This window comes from Engraulis encrasicolus, chromosome 9 (genome assembly GCF_034702125.1).
Source record: "Engraulis encrasicolus isolate BLACKSEA-1 chromosome 9, IST_EnEncr_1.0, whole genome shotgun sequence".
Taxonomy (NCBI): domain Eukaryota; kingdom Metazoa; phylum Chordata; class Actinopteri; order Clupeiformes; family Engraulidae; genus Engraulis; species Engraulis encrasicolus.
This window is the reverse complement of record NC_085865.1, coordinates 9,369,789-9,376,311: the sequence shown is the minus strand read 5'-3', so window position 1 is coordinate 9,376,311 and position 6,523 is coordinate 9,369,789. Positions and strand designations below refer to the sequence as shown.

The window sequence follows — 6,523 nt, the reverse complement described above, 5'->3', positions numbered from 1 at the left end:
GCTGACGAAACAGACATCCAAATCTCAGTATAGTGGGGTGATGATGCAAGATCCATACAAGAAGAAGAACGAGGCAGGCAGGGCCACTGCTAAGGTTTTGGGGGCCGTGAGCATAACTGGTTAGGAGCCCCCCCTCATAATTAAATAAAACCCAGATAGCAGATATTTTGGCTTTGTTTTGGCAGATATCTGCAATTTATGGCTTCCTTTTGGCAAGCCATAAGCTTTTGGCAAAATTTTGGCATGGTTATGGTTGACCTGGGCGCCAGTGAATTGGGGCGTTCCTCTGGAAAGCAAAAAAAACAAAGATTTGGCTAAAATATGGGTTGTTTATGGCTTCCCACAACACATTAAAACGCGCGGACTGTGAATGAATGAGTTATGGCCAGGTTATGGCATGTGTCAGGAAATCTGAACCTCGGGTGGAGAGCGGGACAGCAACGTTCTACATTGCTGCGCTTACGGCAACCCAAAAGACTGCCAAAATCAACTGTCAAGAGAAACTCCTGCTTGCCTCACTTCAGTTTCCCCAGCGCCAGTGTGTGTCAGACTTCAGTTTATGCAGGTAAGTGCAGTTGAAACGGTTTTATATTAAATACAACCGCCGATGACTTAAGAGATGAGGCATTTTGTGTTATCGGTTTTCATGTTGATTTCTAGGTCTGTGACCGTCGGTTTCCGTGTTATGCGCTGAAACTTAGATACCCTTTTAACAGGAGCTAAAACACAAACGTCTGTGACACACAACTGTGACATTTAATCTTAGTTGCTACCCTCATACTCAGTAACGGTTGATTAAGTGTTGTTCTGTGGTTGAAATTCACTTTCAGATATCAATGCCAAGGGCATTTCAATCAAAGAACAACAACACTAGCAATCCCAGATAACTGCCCAACGACAGCTAGTAAAAGCCGGGAGCTAGCTAACTCAGGCATGGAGCATCTTCTACCTATCGGCACAAAGCAGAGCACTATAGCAATATCTGTCTGTCACGGAAAGTGTTGGACTCACTGTAATTCTAGCCTACTACTGAAGCAATCGAGTGAATCTGCTTTTTTCTACATTGTCTTTTCAGATGTGCTGCTGCTGAAGGCAGTCACCCGGTGGAGGAACTTGTTTTTTGACAGGCATACTACAGGTTGGTTCCACACTTCCAAATGCTTCCACTGAATGGTTCCAAATGGTTCCACTTTCCAAACTTCCAAATGCTTCGTTTCGTGAGTACAGACCATATTTGTGCTACTGCAGAAGTTTGGTGTAATGACATGTTATTTTTGTGGGGAAAGTTTGGAGACGGGGCCCAGTATCCATATGCGCTTGAGTCAAGCTAACCGGAATAAACATCGAATAACACGGCAACTCTGTTGATGTAAGTCTGCGGCAGAAAACACTTCGGGTGTAAAGGTGGATGGGTGTCACGGTTCAAATGGCATTAGGGTGATTCTACTCCGAACCATCGCTTTAACCTCTCTCTCTGGTCTAATCTTCGTTCGTTGTGAAAGTCCTTGCTTTTAATGTAACTGCTTTTAAGTATACGTCTGTATTGGGTAATGCAATGGTCGGTTTGTGTTTAAGCGCTGGCTATTTAACATGATCAGTTGTTAAGGCAGTGTGTATTGTTCAGCTATCAACAACAGGGGGTAAACCGTATACAGAAATGTGGCCCATGTAGGCCTATGTAATCTTGCTCTAACATTTGTAATACCTCAACACAGAGAGTAGCTTACTAGAGGTGTCAAAGGTAAAAGTAGAAGTGAATTCATGGTGAAATGTAAACAAACGCCTGCCCCCAGACCAGGATCTCTGAAAAGACTGAATAAGGGGGAAAAAACACCTCAGATATGCCTACTGACAAGTCCAGGGTAGTGGGAGCATTATTAATTGTCAGAAAGCTTTAACAATGGCACATGATATAACATAGTGACTAGTCTGTTTCACCAGTTATTTTACTGTAGGCACACCCAATGAGATAGATAGCCTACTGCTTTGTTGTTATTGAAAAACCTAAAAGCTAGGTTTAAAAAACCTCCAATTTGACCAGTACTCTGATCTTAGAATCAGTGGGCTACTATATACTCAAGTGCAAGTTATATGTTTTGGCAGGGTTTTGTTTGATTGAGTATTGTTTTTTTCCCCTATTTTTTTTATCCCTTTTACTTTTGACAATTCCGTAGATGGTTGTACAATCTACTGTAGCCTACTACTCATGTCATTTAAAATGTATAAAATATGAAATAACATCTACATTCTCTTTTCAGATGCTGTGCTGCGAACGGACACTGCAGTCACCTGTGGGAGGGGTCAATCAAATCGGATCTCAAAAACAGGTACCAAATTTTAATAACACCCCTCCCCCCTCTCCCGTCTATTACTCTATTAATCAAGTGCATTTGTGCCGCCACTTGTCCAGGACACCCTTGTTAAAAGAGATTTTTAATCTCAACGGGTTTAATTTCCTGGTTAAATAAAGGTTAAATAAAAGAAGAAAAAAAATTTAATGCCACTGTTTTCAAAGTTACTTTTGCATGTAGTAATTCAAATTTGGTTTATCTTTTTATTCTTTCCTAGATGTCGCGAATCTGATCTGATCTACCTACCTCTATGTGGCAATAGAGTACCTGCTTTTACTGGCCAGGGGACCAAGATGAAAACAAGAGGCCTGTACCCAGACATCCAAGCACCCATCAAGTCACCCAGTCCTCCACCACCTGCCGTGCAGCTATACTCATCCATCAAATCCAGCCACTTGCCCACCCTAACCAGTCACAGCATTTGGAGGCAATAAAGTATAATGAAATGTATTTAATTGTCTTGGTTTTTTTTTCTAGATGCATAAATATTCCAGTTTCATTGTTGAAAATCACGCATTTATTAAATGTGCGATTTTCAACAATAAAACAGGAATATTTAGTGATCCCAAATGTAGCCATAATGGGGCCAAATGTCACTTATTTGTCTTATAAGTTTCTCTGTATACCGGTACTTACATTATACGTATACAGGGAAACTTATAAGACAAATAAGTGACATTTGGCCCCATTATGGCTACATTTGGGATCAATTATGGGTACATTATGGCAGTATTTAGGGTCATTTATGGCTGTTCTGGGAGAGTTATGGGTACATTATGGCTGAATTATGGGTACATTATGGCAGTATTTAGGCTCATTTATGGCAGTTCTGGGACAGTTATGGGTACTTTATGGCTGCATTTTGGCTGAAGGGTGGGGTCTGGAATTCCTTTTGGGGCCTTTAAGGCTGTACGTGGAAATCCCAAATAGGTTTTGGGTGAACTTTGGTCAATTTATGGCTGGGTTTGGTTGGTTTTGGCATGCCAAATTTGGGCCACTTTTGGCCCGGGGACTCAAACCGAAGCCAGCCAAAAGGCCAAGACACAATTTGGCCCAAAACTCTGCCAAAAACATTTTGCTATCTGGGTAATAATAACAATAACAATAATAATAATAATCTACAAACTAATAAATATATGTTGTGTAATGTAATTTTTTATTTTTGTTTATCGTGACGCCTTTTATTTTAGTCAATCTCAATTGAACAGGCCTTTTGGAATTTTGGAGGCACAGTGGTTGGTGCCTCAAGCACTGGTTGGTGTCCCAAGCAGTGTAGCCAGATTGGGCTGCTTCCCACCCAATTGGGCTGCTTAGGATGGCCGTGTGCGGGTAAAAATTTATCAGAAAAACCTGCCCACTTTTTGCCATAGAAATCAATAGAATTGGGCGGGATGTTGTGCCTCTAGGCGGGTTTTGAACATTTTTTGGGCTGGAAATCATCAGCCTCATCTGGCAACCCTGGCCCCAAGCATTCTGCGTACTCTGCTTATGTGTAGTGGCGGCACTGGGGAGGCAGGAGTCAGGATTCAGCCCTCAGTGAGGGAGCTTATCGAGGGCAGAGCGAATCAAATATCCCTTTTGATTAAAAAATAAAACCTTAAAAAGACGCTAATCTGCGACAGGCAGAGACACAGAGGGACAAGTTTGGCTGTTCTGCAGCAGGATATTAGCATAGCATACAGATATGGTATGATGATGAAAATGACCTAAAAACTTAATTGATAAGACCCATGGCCACCTTCTTGCATCATGGACATGCAGATAAAAGCACGCACACACAGGCACACACTCTCTCTCATACACACACACACACACACACACACACACACACACACACACACACACACACACACACAGTGTTAATTTGCACACAGAGACCCATCAACACCAATGTAATATAGAGTAGGGTAGCTGCATACTGTAGCCCAGTGTTTCTCAAAGTGGGGCGGAAGCCCCCCTAGGAGGGCACGGAGGTATTGGAGGGGGGGGCGCATGAAGTCAGAAGGTTTTTCTTTTTAAATACTTTTCTGCTTTGCCATTAAGTCAACACATTCACTTTACAATCACAATATATTCATCAATTTATTCACTAATACAAACCCCAACTCCGATGAAGTTGGGACGTTTGGTAAACAGTGAATAAAATCAAAATGCTATCATTTTCAAAACATTCAATCTATTCATTAGATGGAGAATAGTGAAAAGACAACATATTAAGTGTTAAACCGAGAAAAAATATTGTTTTGGGGGACATATGTACTCATTTCTAATTTGATAAATCCAACACGTCTCAAAAGAGTTGGGACGGGGATCAGTGAAATTTAGTAAACATCCAAATAAGATAAAACAACAAAGAAGAACATTTCAAAATGAATTGTACTGACGGACAATATAGGTGTCCAGGTATAAGATCATCACAGAGAGGCTGAGTCACTCAGAATTAAAGATGCAAAGGGAATAATTACCATAGTCATTACATACATTTTTGAATTCCCTTTGATTTACCACAATTGAGTGTATATAAGACATATTTTTGTTTAAAAAAATCATTGTATAGGTTCATGACATCATGAAATATATATTGGCTGTAGTCTCACTCTAATTCCTGGAGTGCTAGAGCTATTGAAAATTGACCATATTAAGAATGCTTAATGCATGAAAATGATACAGGGGTTTAACATTCTCCTAAGCACCTGAGCTCACTTGAAATAGACCCCGAAGACATGGGAAACTGTCCTTTGCTTACAGAAGTCAGCAGAAGTTGTAGAAGTCCATTCTTTTTGACAATAATAGAGCATTGCACATCCTGTGCTACAGTGAAAATGGACCATCCAACTTGTGTTAGTGCTAGCTTCAAAAGTCAGCCTCCATGATGGCATGCGGATGCAGTAGTGCATTGGTGAAGATGTTCTCACTCATCTGTAGAGTTAAATACAGTGCTGAATGGTACAAATGGGTTTTAAACAGCATGAAAAGCCACTCATGCATTATATTTTGAAGGGAGATCTTTGATCAATGCCACATAGTAAGGTCAAATTGCATTCTCTACTATGTTTTAACAGTTTGGCTCCATCATAAGGACCAGCAGGTGATAAAATGGTGGGTTTTTGGTCAAGACCTGTCACACTGTAAGCACTACAGAAAGGAAAACATTGCAAAACATGACAAGGAATACACCCACCATTTAAGCTGGTGAAATCATGTCCAAGATAGGAATTAACACTGTTTTTTATATAAAATCATCTCATCGGTTAATGTATTTAACTGTTAAGTGTTGTCTTTTGTTTTGTTTTTAGTCTTCCTCGACATTTGCTGCCATTTATTGTCCCCGTCCCAACTCTTTTGAGACGGGTTGGATTTATCAAATTAGAAATGAGTACATATGTCCCCCAAAACAATATTTTTTCTCGGTTTTAACACTTAATATGTTGTCTTTTCACTATTCTCCATCTAATGAATAGATTGAATGTTTTGAAAATGATAGCATTTTGATTTTATTCACTGTTTACCAAACGTCCCAACTTCATCGGAGTTGGGGTTTGTATTTAGAGAGCATCATAGGCCAAATATGTGTATATTAGGCTCTAATAAACTTTACGAAGGCCTATTTATTTGTATTTTCGTAAACATTTTGCTCGAGGGGGGCGCAGGCAGATACCCTTCCTCTGAAGGGGGTAATGGCACGAAAAGTTTGAGAAACACTGCTGTAGCCTGAAAAGCTGTTCCTTCTGCATCTACCAATGCTCACAACACACCGTGTCTCTCTAGCTCTCTCTCTCTCTCTTTCTCTTGCTGTCGCTCTGTCTTTAGCTCCCCCCTCTCTCTCTCTTTAGCTCTCTCTTTTTCTCTCTCTCTCTCTCTCTCTCTATCTCTATCTGCAACAGCGACATTACACTCAAATGAAACAATTATTCCATATCTCCCCTCCTCTCCACGTGCGAGCGAGCGATGCTGCTTCCTTTAGCAGCTTTAATTAGTCCCGTTCAGCAGGTGCGTATTTAATGGCAGCCATTGTTGCCAGCTCGCTATCACAATGTTATGGCAATAGCCGCCTCCCTTCCCCTCTCCACTCAACTCATATCGACTCCACGAGTTTGTACGTTCTCCTTTTTTTTGTCTGGTTGTAATGGAGACTATTGTCCTTAATGGATGTGGAGAGCATTAATGTGTGA

General features: G+C 40.8%; 1 long non-coding RNA gene across 1 annotated transcript; it reads left to right on the top strand.

Annotated features, from left to right (window-relative positions):
- Nucleotides 1-471: 471 nt before the first annotated feature.
- On the top strand, nucleotides 472-2,864 carry LOC134454964 (uncharacterized). The gene is made up of 4 exons (XR_010035953.1): nucleotides 472-565; nucleotides 1,076-1,138; nucleotides 2,259-2,327; nucleotides 2,569-2,864. It is a non-coding gene; the product is annotated as an uncharacterized LOC134454964 (long non-coding RNA).
- The last annotated feature ends 3,659 nt before the right edge of the window (nucleotides 2,865-6,523 follow it).